This window comes from Furipterus horrens, unplaced genomic scaffold, assembly GCF_987537825.1.
Source record: "Furipterus horrens unplaced genomic scaffold, mFurHor1.1.pri manual_scaffold_17, whole genome shotgun sequence".
NCBI lineage: Eukaryota > Metazoa > Chordata > Mammalia > Chiroptera > Furipteridae > Furipterus > Furipterus horrens.
The window spans coordinates 108,185,034-108,204,379 of NW_028327187.1; the positions used below are offsets into that span (position 1 = coordinate 108,185,034).

General features: G+C 40.8%; 1 pseudogene; it reads right to left on the minus strand.

Moving 5' to 3' along the window:
- Positions 1 to 18,837: 18,837 nt before the first annotated feature.
- LOC149991788 (small nucleolar RNA SNORA8) lies at positions 18,838 to 18,968 on the minus strand (annotated as a pseudogene).
- Positions 18,969 to 19,346: the final 378 nt, after the last annotated feature.

Sequence of the window (19,346 nt, forward strand, 5' to 3'; positions counted from 1 at the left end):
CACACACACACACACACACACACACACACACACGCTGCTCCTTGCTTCGTCTTTGCCAGCAGACACAGCCTCGATCTCCACCCCTGATTCCTCTCAGGGGAAGCCTAGGGGCATTGAAAAATCTCTGCACAGCCAGCTGCTGCCCTGGGAGCCAAGCTAGCCAGAACTCCCCTCTCTCCTGGATCTCCGCCGTGATCCTCACCAGAGGCTGCTCTTAGGCAGCCTCCTCTGCCGCCAGCTGCCCCAAGGCTCAACTCCTGCCAGCATCCAGATGGTATGGTAACTGAGATGCTTTGTCCACAATTGGCTGAAACTCCAGACCATTTTTAGGAGTAAGCGAGCGCAGCCTCCATTCACTCCTCCATCATCTTTTTTTCTCCAAGTGCGTTTTCAAGAGATTCTTCATTAAGTGATGCTTCACTGAAATAACTCATAGATTCTAATCAATATTTCCAACAATGCAGTTGTTCTCAGCTCTGGCTGGACATTAAAATCACCTGAGGAGCTTTTCAAAAACATCCATACCAGGTCCGTACTCCAAAAAATTCAGGTTCAGTTGGTCCTGGGTGGGACTGTGATATTAGTATGTTTGAAAAGTTCCCCAGGTGATTTTAATTCGTAGCCTGGATTAAGAATCCCTGCCATAATATAACACTTAGAGTCTTATTAATACTGTAGAGTATGTACTGAAGTAAATATATTAACCCCCTAAGATGGATGGTAATGAACAGAAAATTTTGTAATGTTACTGAATACATTTAAAGGAAAACAAGATAATAATCATAATGTCATTAAGTTCATTTTTGTCTGGGTTTCTGTGGACAACAGGGTGGGGATTGACTGTGGGAATGGGGTAGGGGGCAGGGCAAGGGAGAACAATGTAGAAAAAAATGGGCCAACTATAAAAGAACAGCAAAAAAAAAAAAAAAGGCAAAATAAATAAAATCCTATGCAGTGATTTATGGAAGAAAAGTGTATTAAATTTAAATAGCTTGAAGCTGAAGACTAAAAAACAGTGTTTCTCTTTTTCTCTTGGAAGTTCAGGATTGTATGTGCTCAGGATATCAGCACATTCATTTATTCATCAGGCTGGGAAAGACTTCATGAGAAAGACACATTTTATACAATAAAATCCCACTGATGTATTTTAGCTAAGATGGGAGTCAAAATGTATCCTTTCTGAACAAACTGTTTCTCTGGAGCACAAATTAAAATCATAAATGAGATTGTAAGGGGAATCTCTAAAATATTTAAGCAAACAGACTTCCCCCAAGGGATTAATTACAAGAGAATTAATTAGGCTTATTAGACACCATAATTATCTCAGAGCCCTGGAGAGCTCTTCTAATTTTAAGCTAAGATTTAATTATTGTATATATTTAAAATAATATAGATTATTTTTCTCTACCAACCAGGGCTTTTTGGTTGTAAATAAGTCCAATTAAACTAAATTAAAAAGGAATTTATTGATCAAAAAACTGAAAAATCCAGACAGGCTTTAGGCAAGGTTTGATCTAGGGCTCAAAAAATGTCAGCTGAAATTGGTCTTCCTCTTTCCATGTGTCTTCTGTTTTCCCTCTAAGTGGATTCCATTCTCAGATAACTGTTCAGCAACCCCAGAAGAACATCCCTCCATCTCAAGAATTCCAACAAAAATCACGAATTGAGTCTTATTAGCTAAGATTGACTTGCCTTTTGGTCATGTAGTTTTCCTTGAACCAATCTCCATATTCAGTGGGGTGGGGTCAACTGTACCTGAATGACATGACAGAGAGTAAAGTAGAGAGTAGTTACACAAGAGAGTCAGATTTTTATCAGAAGATTTGGGGATGGAAGCTCAGCAAAGGGAAACAGAGATTCACCACAAGTTAGAAAAACTATTTCAAATTAAACTTCCCTGCCTATTTCATCCAATTTCCCATTTAGCTATAACCAGTGAGGTCTTATGGTACCTCAGAAATTATCATATTTTTCAAAATTCAAACGCATCTTATAACCCTTTGGTATAGTGAATAAACATCTTCTGATATTAGGTACTTAAGTAATAAATGCTGTAGGGGTTGTGCTATGTGAAGCCATTAGTGAAGTTCAGTATATTACCTTTTGTTTTTTCTTACCTCAACCAGAGCTAGAATTTATTTTGTATGAGAAATGCACATTTTTAAAGAATAGAGTAACATGGCTGAAGACACTGCTCTCTAAGCACTCATTAGCCACAGAAACACAAAGTCTTATGACCAAGTTTCCCTTGAACCCAAAGCAGATGTCTTGAGATTATTTTCAAACTAAAAAGAGGAACTCCCTGAAATGAATGAGGTTGTGAGTATATACTTCCTCAGAAACACCATGAGCTTCCACAGTTCTGACGTGGACTGTTAGAAGCGAGTTAGTGACCAGTATTGAAAGAGTTCATGGTTTGTATTTTGTTAGTACCAATCGTCATGGCAACCTACTGGTTCTACATAAAGCCTGAAGCCAGCAGACTTGTAATGGAATACATTCCTCCAAGTGAGTCAAAGCCTTGTTGAAAAGGAAGCAATCACACTGTTATGGAAATAAATTATAAACTCCTACGAACTGCTCAGGGTTGAAATAAGCAACTTTTTTGGAATCACATTTCCCCCTCCTCCCACATATTTTTGATGATAAGTAACTTGGCAATGCTTCATTTCTTATGGGACTGCACATCACATCTTTGAGAAGAAGCACGGTAATATGTGGCGTGCTTACTTCACAAGATCTTAGGGAGGCTCAGATGAGAAAGGGTTTTATGGAAACTGCAATGGGCTACACTGATGTGGCTAGTCCTATGGATTTAGCATTTTTAACACTCAGAAATGGAAGTTGCAGATATTATTTTAACCCGCCCCTGAGCCTTTAGAGATTACTTCCTATGACACACATACTAATATTTTGTTCAGTCTAAAAACCCAAATGATGAAACTTCTGCTGTTCCCCTGGGGCATCATCCTACTCTACTACACAGCCAGAAGGTTGTGCTGGTAGAATATAGTGTTTAATAATAGCTTGGTCAGAGAGCCGTGGATTCAAATCCCAGCTCAGCTGCTTTGCAGTTTTGGGAGCTTGGGAATTTATTTAAAGTCTTTGCATTTCAGATTCTCATCTACAAAATGGGGTAATGGTATCTACTTCATAGAGCTGTGAAGAAGATTCAATGTTAACATTAAAGATAATGTTAATAAAAGCACCGAGCAGTCTCTGGAACAAAAGGGTCAAATCAGTATTGGGTATTATTGCCATTAGCTTTTTTTCCCATTGGAGCATAACCATCTTTACTTTCTTGCTAATCCTTGTTGGAATTGTTTCTATCATATTCTTGTTTCTTCTTGAATAACTATTGCTTTCAAATACCACTTAAATACTTTGCTATTTTAATCTCCAACATTTGTTATCATCTCATTGATTATGATAAACCATTGACTGGTTTATCTTCAAAAAGTAGATTCCATAACAAAGATTATTAGCATTTTTACTTATTGTCCAGTATTATTACTGGATTTGCTGGTGTATGTTGACCCTAACTCACCACTGTATTCTATGGGATCTCCTGGCTCCAAAATGAGAATGTTCTTAAAGTATCAGTGCAAGAACCCACTTGCAGCAGGTGACATAAAAGGGGGTCAGCCTTGACAGTCACACACTCCCCTATACCCTCACCTGGCAGAGAGCTGGGCTTGGATGGTCCAAAAAGCCAAGTTGCACAACTTTGGCAGTGAGTTTCATCTACTATTTACCCATTATTTGGACAACTTGTTAAATTCCTGCAACTTGGGTCTATCTGAGCTCTTCATCATTTTAGTGTTGTCAGCCTGAGCAGACCAGTTTCTGCTTCTAGGAACATTCCTTTGGAGAAAAGCAGAAATTTCAACAAACTCTCAAGCACTCTTCAAACTCCTTAACTGGTGAGGCCCTTTAGCCGATTTTTCTAATAGACTCAGAAGAATGGTATTTGGAGCTGCAAATTTGCATAAGGTCAGTTTTTCCAAGAAATGTAATCCTTCTTTGGATAATTACTTTGAAGAGACTGGCTTTTTCTTCTACCTGCCTACAGTTGTTTTCTCCATCTTCTTGGAGATCGACATTAAAATAGTTTATTTAACTTCATCCTTACAGCATTTTCATCTATGCTCTTCCAGCCTCTTCATTAATTTTAATACCAGGCTGATTTTTTTTTTGCCATAAAAGTCTTTTAGCTGCTTTAATAGCTCTTTGATTTCTCCTGAATCTGCTTCTGCAGCACGGAGTAAGGCTTAACAAAAGGGCTTTTTTTTACAAGCACACCATGTCCTTTAGTGACAAACATTGTAAGTAAGACACTCTTGGCCTCTTCTTTCACTAAAAATACTCAATAGCTTGTGTGGGGGAAGTAACAGTAGTCAATTCCCAGAATAGATTTTTTTTTCCTCCTTACTCGAAGACACCTTGAGGACCTCATGATCAAGCCAGAACTATTTTGGGTGAAAAGGGGACGGATAATTTGATACCTTTATGTCTGGTAAAATCCTTCCCAAATTCTTCTTTGCAGTTGCTAATGGTTAAGACACTAATTCTACTACCCTCACCTTAGTCTGTACTCTGAACTGCAGACCACTTCTTTCTGAAGTGGGTATCTCTTTAGTTAGAACCACAATCTGGAGGGAAAATGCTTTTGGTAAGAGGCAATTTTTTTAAAAGACTCCATGTGCTCCCAAAACGATTTTATTCCATCCGACCAACTACCTTCATTTCTATTTTGAAGAAGATCAATTATATGCAAAAAAAGGCAATAAACTTGCCATTTTCAAAACTCTATAGACTCTAAGGCAATAATATTTAATGAGTATTTTATAGTGTTATCAGTAAACTAGTAATATCTAGCTTCATTGGAGTATGGTTCTTAAATTGCAAAGTTATGAAGGTTATTTATTACTAATCTCATTGCTGATAGGGCTCTAATTTTAGTGCAAAGAAATGCTTTTCAACCTCAATGCTAGTGACATTTTGAGCTAGATCATTCTTTGTTGTGGGGACCTGCCTGTACTTGTGGGATGTTTAGTAGCATCCCTGGCCTCTTACTACTAGATGCTGAAAGACTCCTCAGTCCAGTGGTGACAACCGAAACTGTCTCTAGACATTGCCAAGTGTCCCCTGAGGGAAACAATTGCCCCTGGTTGAGAACCACTGGTGTAGAGGACCCGGTAAAATGGTTTTTCCTTGCCTGCTTTTCTGGACTATGAAAATATTAGAGACCAAGGAAAAGTAAGAACATGTTATGTCTTGGAATGCTCTATTTTGATCCTATTATTATAAAATTCTTATTTTTCTCAATTGCAATATTTAGAAAAACATTTCAATCTCCGAATGTAGCTAAAATACATAAACATTGATCCCGGCAAATCTCATCCCTCTACTAATGGGCCAAAAGATCAGGACTTTTTGTGAGGTTTTCTAAGAGTTTTCAGGGCCCCTCTCTGGCCTAGTTCACTGAAGGCCAGGGTAAAACTACTCATTAGCAAAGTGACTAATCCACAGGCCCATTAGTTGAACTAGTCAGCGAAGGGAAAAGGAGAGTAATATTTCCTGTGTACTGTTTTCTCTTTTAAAGCAGAATATGCAGTAGTCTAATAAGTTGCCATATCCAAGTTGGTTTTACACATTGGCAACTTTTGTCTCTGCTGTCCAGTACTTGCTTCCAGACTAATCAGGATTTCACAGACCCTGAAGCAAAAGGAAAATGGTGGCATGCCAGGCATTCTCTGCCCTGATAACTGCTCCTGTGCCCCCTCTCCTCCTTTCTTTCTACCCCCTTGTTTCTAGATGGGCTTATGTTGCTCTTCTGAAGGGGGTTAAGGAAGAAAGGCAAGGAGGCAGATGGGAATTAAAATCACTTAGAGAGCTTTTCAACCTGCACAGGCCAGCCAACCATCCTACCCACTCCCCACCAACTGAGTCCTGACTGGGAACAAAAGGCACAATTTGGAGAAACTGAAGAGAGTTTAACAGAGAGACTATTTGCAGAGGTGTGCTCAGGCTTTAGGGAAACATCAAAGGAAAGTGTAGTACCTCAGGACAAATAACTGCAGGGAGCTAGTACCACCATAAAGTTGGAAGGGCAAAGAGGAGAGTGGTAACCAGAACCCAGGGGGCAGTAGTGGGAGCAGCCATCTTGTGGGAGCCATTTGGCAAACCAGCATGATCTGGCAGGGAGAAGAGTTGGAGAATAAATCCCCCAACTTCACTTTCCCCTTGCCCTCCAAGTTCCTTCCACTATCTCCCATTAGAGGAAGCCAACCAGAAGAGGGAGGGCAAGAGAGCCTGGTCCATTCAGGGATACAGTTCCCATGAGTCATGGAGCAGGGTGGAGGAGGATGTAGAATGGATCTGGGGAGCAAAGGGAAGAGAGCCAGCCGACATGTGAACCCCAGGGAACACCAGAAGCCCACAGAGTACGGAAGGATGTCCTTTGAAGATTCTTCCCTGGTAATTTGGCCATGCCAACCTGGGGTTCAGATCACCCACCTTAAAAACCTGATGGACTTTTTCAAAGCTCTCTAATCCCCTCTGAAGGTGTCCATTGCTGAACCACCCAGAAATAGGCCCAACTTCTACAATCATCATTCTGTTCCCTACCTTTTCCAGTAACCCATTCTTCTGATTTCTACATGAGTTTTCAGGGAAATCACTTGCCAATCTGTTTTCCCCTCACTTTAGTCTTCACAGCCACTTAAACTCCATGTAATAATTTTGTATAAAGCAAACATTTCACTTCACATTGGAGGTCAAGAATAGTCCTAGGGTGCTTCCAGAACAGGCTTTAGGGGGTGAGCCTTTCTGAGTAAGAAGTAGGCTGGACAATGCTCCAAGTTGGGACTGGGCAGAAGTCAAAGCTCAGACAAACTACTTCCCTGTCCCATCTGCTTCTACGCAGGTGTCGTTAGCATTGGAACACACTTTCTGTGCGTTTCTGGGGAGTTTGTATTTTGGCTTCTTTCTGACATGCACACAAAGTGACACTGCCTTCTGGAAAAGCTGCCATGTTGCGTTAGTGGCACTACAAAAATATGAAGCCCTGGAGAACAGGAGAAGTCCATTTCATATACTCACCTAAATTGAAAAGCATCTCCCAAAGTGTCTCCACTCTTCAGAAATATCAGTGACAAGGTGGCTTCTTGTCGACTATTTAGGTAGTTTTACAAGGCATGACCTATAAGCTAATTTAAATACAGCAATATTTTCACATAGCAAAAAAAGTAAATCTCACAAAGGAAATGGATATGGAGAATTACTGTTTGTATCATTAAAACACAATAGAGATGGTGTGTGAATTACTCTTCAGTTCACACTTACGTATACAAAGATACTTATTTTGTGTTGGCAGCACCTAGACAAGTCCTTAGTGCCCATTGGTAAGTAAACCATTTATTTCATAAGCATATTTGAATTTCACAATTATTATATGTAAAGCAAGAAGCCAGGTTTAACCAATTTCAATGCTTTCAATCTTAAAAGAATTCAAACTAACAAATATTCACTTTTACAATTGAAGTGCACAAATAATTCTTCAATGTTGTAATTGTTTCTACTTACTATTTAATTTTTAACTACTACATTTACAATGATCTGCGTGTTTGATACACACACATATATAATTATGTAGCTCTTGTTTTTGAGAAAATTGGCTGCTAAAACTATATCCCCAAAAGACCTGAATTCCCTATTACACTTGATGTTGACACAAAGTCTGCTAGTCCTTGTATTCTTCAGAATCTGCCGTGAATTTCTCACTGGTGGGGCTGGAGGTGGCTCATCAGAGCAAAGCTATCTATAAGCAAGGCCAGTCTTACATGTAGGTGGAGTCAGTGATTTATTATTTCAACAAATATTGACTGAGAGCCTACTATATGCCAGTCCCTGTGCTAGATGTTAGAAATGTAGTGTAAATGTGGCAGGAAAGATCCTGATCAAATTCCAGTGGAGGAGACAGACAATGAGTAAACAAATAAATAGGCAGTGTGACTCCAAGGAGTGACACGTATTATGATGAAAAACAGCAGGATAAAAGGATAGGAAGTGGCTGGGTGGTAGTTGTCTTAATAGGATGGTCAGGAAGGCGTCTCTGACGAGATGATGTTTGAGCTAATATTGGAATCGAGTGCAGAAGCAAGCTGTGAGAGGATCTGAAAAGTGTTCCTGGCAGAGCGAATGGCAAGGATAAAGGCCCTGGGGTGAGAACGAGCACTTTGCTCTTAAGAGGATTTTGTAAGCTGACTTCAGTATCTGTCAGTGTCTGCACTGTCTCACCTGTCATAGAACTGGAAATACTATTTAGGGGCTACTTTGAAACACTGAGCATTGTCTAATTCTTTAAGAGGTCTCTTCCATCAGCTAATCTTGCGTACTGAGGGCCCCAGCTGCTGCAGCTGAAACGGAGACACGGAAGTTCACGCTAAAAACAGTGCTAACCCTTAAACCTCTGCTTCTCAAACTTCAGCAGGCACATGGTTCTGGTTCAGCAAGTCTGGGTTGGAGCCTGGGGGTCTGCCTTTGTAACAGGCTCCCAGGAGAAGCCTATGCTTTGAATAGCAAGAACCTGAAGAACTCAGAACTGCACAGTAAGGAAACAGAAATAACTCTGGACCAGAAATGTCAGGAGACCCGGATGCAAGTCTAGATGATGAAATGAACCAGCCATATGACCTCAGGTGAGTCACTTAGTCATTTCTCCGTTTACATGTTTCTGAATTAAAAAATCTTTAAAATTCAAGAAAAATATTACTTTCAGATAAAATCACGTTGTGCCTTCTGTTGTGCACATCGTATAAAACCTTAGTCATCTTGGGGAGTGTAGAAGAAATGACAGAATTTTAATTCCTAACAGATTTATTCATCGCTTCACTTTATCATCACACAGGCAAAATCTCCTTTCTCTTATTTAGTTAGCATAGTCTCGTGAACTTCATAGAAGTACTTGCTCTGCTGGGAACAGTCGTGCCTTTCATGGGATACCTCAGAGTGTTCTATAGTGAAGCATTGAGGGAGGGGAAGAATCTGCAGCCTTATCATCCCTACTGCTTTGTTGATGCCTCAGGAAGATGGCAAGGCTTTAGAGGGCGGAGTCATGTGGTACACTCAGGGACGCTGGGTCCCAAGGACAGGGGCTCCAGCTTTGGCATAGTCCCATGACCCAGGCATGTCTGAGAAGCACCAGAATTTCTGGGCTCGAAAGGGAGCTAGGACTCTGCCCGGTATGGGACACCTGCACACTCATGGGTACACAGAACGTACTGATGGCTGTCAGAAGGGGAGGGGGTTGAGGGGCTGGGGGAAGAAGGTGAAGGGATTGAGAACTACAAATGGGTAGTCACAGAATAGTAATGGGGATGTAAAGTACAGCAGACAGAATATAGTCAATAATATCGTAATAACTACATATGGTACCGGATGGGTGCTGGAAACATAGGGGGGAATACTCTGTAAAGTACATGATTTTTTAACCACTATTTTTAACCAATGCTATATATCTGAAACTAATGTAGAATAATATTGAATGTAAACTGTAATTGAGAAGTTAAATACATATATATATATATAAAGTAAAACAACTGCACAGCTCTGACATGGGGAAGACCTAATTGAGTTCAGATTTTCCTCTGCATGGGTATCCAGAATTAAATTTACATTAAAGTAATAAAATGATGTTTCATATTTGGGTTTTTGCACTGAGAGTCATTTTTATTATATTGAGTAGCATGTATTAAAATCTATGTTATACTAAATTAATATATTATCTCATTTTTCTGCACAGCACTGACTTAGGTAAAATGATCTCTATTTTACAAATGGGGAAACTGAAGCTTAAAGGAGTTAATAGCTACTTGCCTAAAGTCACACAGCAAGTAATTGGCAGAGCCAGTTGAACCCAGGCAGCCTGACTCCAGCATCTAAACTCTTAACCCTCCTACCATGCTTAGGTGACTGCCCACCTACCATAAGATGAGCCCTTCCTGTAGCAATTTCCACTGCTAGCCCTCAGCCCACTGAATAGGGTCTGCAGTTTATTAAAGGAAGCTGCTACTCTGCATTGTCACAGAAATGTAAGAAGCGCATCCCAGCTCACAGAGCACAAGAAAATCATCAATTCCATCTCTTTCAATAGGCAGCCAAATTTTCCATACTGCAGATGACTAAAAGATAGAGCTGATTGTGTCCAGGAGGGTGTGACTCCACTGCCAAATGTCTTGGCTGGTGATTCTCTCCTATCTTCCAAAGAGCGGGGTTCTTCCAAACGACACCAGTGTTCTCCACTTGTGCCATGAATGTGTAACTTACTCAGGTAAGCGTGCCAAAGTCACACACTGTGCCTCATCCAGGACCTGAAAAGAACCAGTCCCACACTAAAGGCAATTTGTGAAACATAATTAATTGCAGATTCCTTCTGGAGCTGCTCAAGCTCCTTGATTTCTCAGAAGTGTGGCCAGGATGGAGTTCTCTTTGGCAGCTGAGCATCCTTCAACCTCCAGCTGGAGAGGTGGTCCAAGATGACAGAAACCAAGGGTATCACTCAGATCAGCTTTGGCTTTCCCAAGATTTGGTGGGGCAGGCTCAGATCCATGAATGAGGCTTTGGGGAGCCTACCCTTTCAGTAGATCCAAACCACACAGATCATAGAGAGCTATGAAAAATAATGTCTTCCTCATGCGCTGACTGTTAGTGATAGTCTCTGTTTAGCTCCATGACACTCTGGGTGGTAAAATGATGCAAAGAACCTTTTATTTCAGTAAAAGGGACAATGTGACCAACAAAGCACATGCTCAATAACCTAACACAAAAGTTTCCCAATATAACATTTGCTTTCTGCTCAGAGAAGCACAGTAGGCTTTGATTTTGCTACTGTAGTATTTCTAATTTTATTTATTATCTGTTATTATCAAACCACAAAACTAATATGGATACAGCTCTGTATATATTTTTTCAGCTACCTATAAATTTAAGTATTCCCCAAGGGTCTGAGACATGGCTGTTATGTAACCCCTTTTACAGATAACTAACCAAGTTAATATAAACCAGAAATGATTTTAATTTTAATCAAGGTCAAATCAAACTTAGGAGCAGAGGACCTTGAACAATATGTATGAATCTTATAGATATTGAACAAAATGAAAGAAGCCAGATGAGAAAGAGCACATACTATATGATTCCACTTATATAATGTTCAAGAACAGGCAAAACTAATTTATGGTGACAGAAATCAGAACAGCGGAGCCCCAGTTGCACTCAGAGGTAGCCTGACCTTTCATGTGCCTTGCATTGGCTCCCCTCCCTTCCCTACCTCTCTTCCTCACTCCTTGCCTGGTGCTTTTCCCAAATAAGTGATTCGCACTTGAATCTTATTCTCATATCCTCTTCTGAGGGAGCCCCACCTAAGACATCAAGTCACAGTAAGTGATACCAAGCAGTGTAAAATATGTCTCCACCCACAATGAGCTCACCATCTAGTTACTAGTTTTTTAAAGTAGACTTGAAGCCTTGATATACAACTTTCACCCAGCAGTTCGACTTCTAAGAATACAGCTTACAAAAATAACCAGAGTTCTGCACAAAACTTAGATACCAAAATATTCATCTCTCATCAAAGTATTGAGAATGATAGATAAAATTAGAAAATGTGAACGTCCTATGGTCAGGAAATAATTAACTAAATAATATTATATCCATACAACAAAACACTGTGCAGTCATTAAAAACCTGTAGTAGGATATTCCTTAATGATATGTACATGGTTCATGAGGCACATTTAAATGAAAAAGAATTACAGAACAATATCTCCAGAACATGTCATTTTGTTAACAATAATATACAAGTGCATAGAAAAAAACAGGAGAAAACTAAAACACCAAAGGATTAATAGATGCTAGCAGTTTTTCATCTCTGAGTTTATCTATACTTCCAAAGTTTCTGTAAATAGCATGCATTTTCTTACTTTTAAGGCAGTGCATTATTAGTTTACAAGTAGTCTAAGAGAAAAATAGCATTTCTCAGTCTTAGCACTGTTGACATTTTGAGCTGGATTATTCTGTGCTGTGGGTGCTGTCCTGCACACTGTAGGATGTTTAACAGCATCCCTGCCCACTATATGCCAGCAGCACCCTCCAGGTTGTGACAAACAAAAATGCCTCCAGACATTACCAAGTGTCCCCTGGAAGCAAAGTCACTCCCAGGTGAGAATCACTGGTCTAAGAGAAGCTAGAATCATAAAGCAGTTGTGTAAAAGAACAGCAAATGAGAGGTTCCAAGACATCAACTGTTCAGTTTCTAAGAGGCTTAGACTTTAAAAAGTTGAAGCCATGCCAGTGGCATGAGGCGTGCATTTCCCGTCTGTCCTCACACTGGATGAAGACCGTGAGATAAAGGTACTCCCTGAAATGTTCAATATCAAAGACTTCCCAAGTACCATAATTTTCAGTGATTTAATTGTGGTTCTGTGGACATGCATAGATATAACAGATGAAAGCAAGCTCCCTAAGGGGATTGTGATGCTTATATTAGCCTGAAGGAGAAGAGTCCATCAGGACATGTTTATTGAGCACCTACTGTGTGTCCAGCGCCATTCTAGTCTCTGTGGATATGGAGGTGAACGGGGTGCTCAATATGCCTACCAAGGATTAGGAAGTGACAGCCAATAAACACCAGCCCATCCACTTAAACAAGAGCACTCCATGGAAAAGATCATTAGACCACATGGAAGCAGTTCACTCATCCACAGGAAGTGCCTTTCTCTGGTGCAGCGTCTCTCAATGCCCAGTGCAGAGGCCAGAGACAGTGGCATCTCTACAAAGACCTGAGCCAGGTATGAGTCAGAGTATTTGAGGAGCAGAAACAGAAGTGGCTGGTCTACAGTGAAGAGAAGAGAGGCAAGTGAAGAGGATGGAAGCGGGGGTGGGGGCAGGTCAGGTGGCTCCTCTAGGTCTTAGGAAGTTTGGGTTGCACTCTAACTGCAGTGGGAAGGTCTGGAGGATACTAAGCAGGGCAGGACAAGATCTGGTTTATGCTGTTGGAAGATCGCCTTGACCTTGTGTGGAGAATGGACCAGAGATGGCAACAGTGATGCAGGGAGATCTGCCACTCGACCTCAGCAGAAGCCCAGGTGAGAGAGGCACAGTGGTGGCCCAGCTAGGGTGGAGCAGTGGAGGCAAAGCGGTGGCATTTAGAAGAAAATTCAGGGCAAGGGTTGGAAGCCTGCATGGGCCTCACAGTACTGGGATACTCAGCCAGCTGTGGGCGAGGAGATGTGACAGTGTACGGATCAGGGCTTGGCAAAGCACTTGGGCTGCCTAAAGTCCAAGCTCCAGGGACTGAAACAGTGACTAATGACAGACAGCATGAAGGCCAGGGCCTTGTAAACCCATTTCTGTTTTTAAATAGGCTAACAGCCAGGAAGTAGGGCATTTTGTAACTTCCTCGGAAGTCAAAGCCAAGTGGCACCCAGAGCTCCCAGCTGTGTAAGCAGCACAGAGCATAGGCCAAAGCACCAGCGGCCTAAAGGGACAGCCTCATATTCTTCCAAAAAACATCCCCATTCAGTGGCTGATGTCTGAAACTCCATCACTTGAGATTTCTTTTTTACTTTAGGGTTTTTTTAGTTTTTTTATTCTATTTTTTCCATTACCATTTATCCCCCTTATACCCTCTTCCACCTCCACCCATCCTCCTCCCCCCTACAATCTCCACACTATGGTCCGTGTCCGTGAGTCCTTTTTCCATTTTGCTTCATTTATCCACCCCTACTTCCCAATCTGAGTTGTCATCCTGCTCTCCATCCATGAGTCTGTCTCTGTTTCACTTGTTAGATCAGTTTGTTCATTAGATTCCACATGTGAGTGAAATCATATGGTATTTGTCTTTCTCTGACTGGCTTATTTCACTCAGCATAATGTTCTCTATGTCCATCCATGCTGTCCCAAAGGGTAAAATTTTCTTCTTTTCTTATGGCCGAGTAGTATTCTGTTGTGTAAATGTCCCATAGTTGCTTTATCCACTCATCTACTGATGGACATTTGGGTTGCTTCCAGATCTTGGTTATTGTAAATAACGCTGCAGTATAGGGGTGCTACTTTAGGTTTTCAGTTCAAGACAAAATGCAAATTCCCTTCCAAAAGGCAAAACAGAAGTCATGGATGGAGACTGGATCCTGAGGAGCAGTGTGACCATGAATTTCAGGGCAGTCAGATGGGACAGGAGATTAGTTCTGGTTCAGAAATGGCTTTAGGGTCTTAGAAATGGGAAGTACTGAGGGTGTGCAGTGTGTGACTGCTGGGCGAGCAAGTCTCAAGGGAGTCAGGGGAGCTGAAAAGGAGGAAGCAGTCTGCTCAAACCTGGTAGAGTCAGGCAGAGGGTAAGAAGGCCAGTGCAGATTCTTCCCATATTTCCTGAGGCAGGCTCTGGCTTCCTTTGTCTGGTTTACAAATTGGAAGACTCTCACCTCCTCTTCCTGTGGCTGCTCATTCCTCAAGGGATGAATCTTAAGGAGACCCACACAGGCAGCCTTCCGAGGCTCCTCTAGGTGAGTAACACCAACGTTTAATTTGAAAACCAAGTTGCAGGACAATTAAATGACTGAAATAGTTGCAATTGCTTTTGGAAACTCTATCAAACCTAATGGTCTTACTAAACTTCATCCTTTTAAATAAACTTTCCAAATTTTTAAAATCTTTTTTTAAAGGTCTTATTTTAAAGAGAAGGGAAAGGAGGGAAAAAGAGAGGGAGAGAAACATGGATGTGTGAGAGACACATGGATCTGTTGCCTCTCACACGTGCCCCAACTGGGGACCTGGCCCACAACCCAGGCATGTGCCCTGACTTGGGAATAGAACCTGCAGCCTTTCACTTTGCAGGTCAGTGCTCAATCTGCTGAAACACACTAGCCATAGCCAATGTTTTTTTTTTAATCTTTTAATTTACTAACTTAAAAAAATCTCAACCTTGGAAGGCATTTAAATGAAAACCATTGTTATTTTAGTATCAATCACATTTTTCTTTACATTTTACACTACTTGCCCAATTGCAGGATACAGAAGTCCTGAGAGTAGAGCGCAGACTCTCGACTTCTATTCATGTTGCCTTCTCTCCATTTATTTGATCTTCTCTGGACTCTCACATTTTTATTCATTCATTCTTTCACTTATTTAATAAATATTTATTGAATTCTCATTATGTATCAACCACTGTGGTAGAGCTGGGGAGGTAGAAAAGTTAGATATTTGGCATATGACCTAGAGGACCTGCTAATGGTAAGTACAAACAAGTTATCAAAATGAAAGAATATAATTAAAATATGTATAAAGCACTGAAAACATATGTACTAAATTCTGATTTACACTTTAATTTACTAAGTAAATAAATCCTATAAGTTTATCATCGCATATTTCGTAATAATACCTTATTTAGATAAATCTGTAAAGAACTCCCATCCCCCAGCTCAAATCTTCCATCTCTTATGTTAGAGAGCCATCTAATGACAGTTTCACGTAACTCTAGCATCGACTTTTGCATTTCTTATGTTAGAGTGCCATCGTGTGGAAATGTTGTGCAATTGCGGATGTAGGTTTTCTTATTTCTTGTGTTAGAGTGCCATCATGTGGAAATTGCGTGTAATTGCAGATCATATTATTTATTTATTTAGTTACATTGCCCCCTAGTGAATTTATCACGTATTTGCAAAAGAACTTTTTTCCCTATTAATCAGATTGCCACCAGGTAGAATTTTCATGTAATTGCTTAAAGATGTTTTTATTATTATGCTTAGAATGCCACTCCGTGGAATTTTCTTGCAACTGCAGGTCAGAGAAGTTTTTCCTATTTTTCAGGTTAGAGTGTCATCCAATAAAATTTTCATTTAATTCCAAATCAGCTGTTTTTCCTATTATAGGTATTCCCCAACTTTTTAAGAGTTTGTGTTACGCGTCTTCAATTTTATGAAAGACCTACATTAGTACCTATTTTTGTTCACAAAAAGAAATCCAAAGATTGTCTTTTATGAAAAAAGGTAAAAAGTAAAAATAGCATTCAGCATTCGTTTTGCATCAAGCCATTATTGGTAAGGTTTCAGGTCAATAGGCTGTTAGTAGTTAAGTTTTGCAGGAGTGAAAAGTTATACTTAGATTTTTAACTGTGGGGATTGGCACCCTTAACCCGCTTGTTGTTCAAGGGTCAACTGTGTGTGTGCACACGTGTATATACAGAGAGAAAGAGACAGAGACAGAGAGAAAGAGACAGAGACAGAGAGACAGACAAGAGAGAGAGAGACCCCTCTAAGAAAAAAAACTTAGCATCTGATTTGGAATTACATGACAATTCCACCATGTGGCACTCTAACCTCAGACACAGGAAAAACTTCTCTGATCTGCAATTGTGGGAAAATTCCATTGGGTGGCATTCTAAGCAAAGTATTGGGTTGGCCAAAAAGTCTGTTTAGTTTTTTCCATAAAATAAAAGACATGTTTTGCATTTTCATCAATAACTTTATTGATTTGGAATATGTCAGCCATCTCCTCTTCCTGGCTTCTAAGTGAGTAGGGGCTAGGGGTGCTGCTAAATGTCTTCCAATGCATAAGACAACCCCACAGAAAAGAATTATTTGGCCAAAATGTTAATAGTACCAAGAAACTTCACAAACCACTTTGACACGTTCCATCAGTCACAGCACCTTCTCCATACACTGCACGAATTTTTTTTGTGTGTTTCAGTTGCATTTTTACTTTTCTTAAAATAATAACGCATAATATATTGAAAATGTTGTGTACCTTTTTCCATCTTCAATATTTAAATGGCTGCACAAAAATTCACCAATTTTGTTAAGTTTTTTAAAATGCACGCTGTTAGGACAGCTGTCACAATACAATCTAACAAAATTGTTTCTAATGAAGTTAAAGACAACTAAACATCACTGGAGCCATCTTACAGGAAAAAAGCTAAACGAACTATTTGGCCAACCCAATAATAAGAAAACCATATATGTATGCAGTTCCCTGAAAATTAAACCTGGTGGCACTTAAACTGATTAATAGAATCAAACCTCCACATTGTAACATTTAAAAAAGGAAATAAATCATGTGTTCTGCGGTTACATAAAATTCCACCAGATGACACTCTAACACAAGAAATAAAAACATCAGCACTGTAGTTATATGAATATTCCACAAGGTGGGAATCTAACATAAGAAATGGATGTTTTATCAGACTTTATTTTGTGGGGTAGAATCTGGGAATTTGTGTTTCTAATATATTTCTCAGTTTATGTTGATGCTACTTGTCTGGGGCTGCACTTTGAGAACCACCGAAGTACCTACTCCTTAGATTTTAGTTTCACACATCACTGGGATTTTTTTACCCCTGTGTAATTCTGCAATTTTTTTCTTTCTTTTCTTTTTTTTAAGGACTCCTGGATTCTTTTTTTAAAGGTAATTTATTTATTTGTTTGTTTGTTTGTTTTTAAAAAGAGGGGAAAGGAGAAAGAGAGGGAGAGAAACATCACTGTGTGATTGCCTCTCATGCGCCCCCAACTGAGGACCTGATGTGCAACCTAGGCATGTGCCCTGACCAGTAATCGAACCAGCGACACTTGGCTCACAGGCCGATGCTCAATCCACTGAGCCACACCAGCCAGGGCCAATTGTTTCCTTTTTGAACAGCTGTAGAGATAGAAAATCTTTGTCTCCTGAGTCTTTCCAAAGTAATCAGAATACCTTTTGATTAAACGTACCAGTTGCTTCTGACACCAATTTTTGCAAACTTATCTAAGCCATTTACAATGGGGAGCTGTGTTTCCAGGCCTTTCTCACTGCACCAGATATGTCTTGTTTCAGTATGAAACTCGGTGGCTTAATGCAACAAACCTTTATTATTTCAGTTTCTGTGGGTTAGGAATTCAGAAGCAGCTGAGCTGGGTGCTTTGGACATAGAGTCTCTCGGGAGATTGCAGTTCAGATGTGCAAGTTGTAGTCATTTGAAGGTCTGCCCGAGACTGGAGGAGGAGTCTTTCCCAGCCCCTGCTGGCTGTGGGCCCCACCTCAGCCACTCTGAAGCACTGCTCAGATGCAGCAGTGGCCTCCTCCCAGAGCCAGTGATTGGAGACACAAAGCCACAGTGCCTTTACAACCCAGTCTCAACAGTGACAGATCATTGCTTCTGCCAAATGTGATATTGGTCACACAGACCAGCTCTGCTACACTGTTCGAGAGGAACGGGCGAGGGAGTGAGTACCAGGAGGTGGCACCACTGGGACCAACTGAGAGGCAGCAACAGGGCCAGAATCTCCTTGTGCTGATGGGACCCCAGGAGTGGGGCATGTCCATTAAAGTCTGAGATGTGCTGCCTATTGGGCAAATACCATTCTCTTGGGGGAAGGAAAATCTTGTTTCCCTTCTTGTGCTTCCTCCGATTCCTCTCACTTCTCCCTCTTTCAATTTTCTTCTCGCCAGAAAAAATCACTTTCTCCGCTTGCAGCCAGTCCCCTCAACCAAGGCCCTCCCTTCCTTTTTTTCTAATGACCTTCCTTTCTTCCCTGTACTTCCTTTATCTTTCTCTGATTTATTCACGTTTTTTTTAAATAACTTATTTGTTTCTTTGTTTGTTTGTTTTATTTTTAGAGAGAGGGGAAAGGAGAAAGAGAGGGAGAGAAGCATCACTGTGTGGTTGCCTCTCACTTGCGCCCCCATCTGGGGACCTGACGTGCAACCTAGTCATGTGCCCTGACTGGGAATCGAACCAGCGATACTTGGTTCGCAGGTCAACGCTCAATCTTATTCAGTTTTGAGAATGCCCAGGAGGATTTTTTTAAACTACTGTATCGATAAAAATACCAGGTGTAACATGCGCGAAACCCAGACAACCAACGATGCCAGATACTAAGCTTATATCTCATTGCCCTCTGAATACCCCGCAGAAATAAGCTCAAGAGGATTTTCATTTTCAAAACGATTGCCAGGTATGAGTCCAAGAGGAATGACAAATACAAAAGTGCTGTGGCCATTGGGGCTCTAGTTCCTTTCTCTGAAAGACGCTATACTTTTACAGCTGAGGTCTCAAAGCTGCCGAGGGGAAGAAACGGCTCTCCCCAATTAGTGGAGCATTTAGTAAAGGCCCGCCAGCTCCTTTGGGAGAAGTGTGCCAGGTGAGCAACCCTGCTCCCTGTGGGCAGTAGGAGAGTGATGAGAGCTGACTCCGCCCCCCGCCCCATTCACGGGGACACTTTACATGAGGCAGTCCTGCTCTGGGCTCTGTTGCCTTAGAAAACCACAGGATTTCTTAAAATTCAGCCACATTGGAAACTGAGCAAAGTCTTGTGGTCT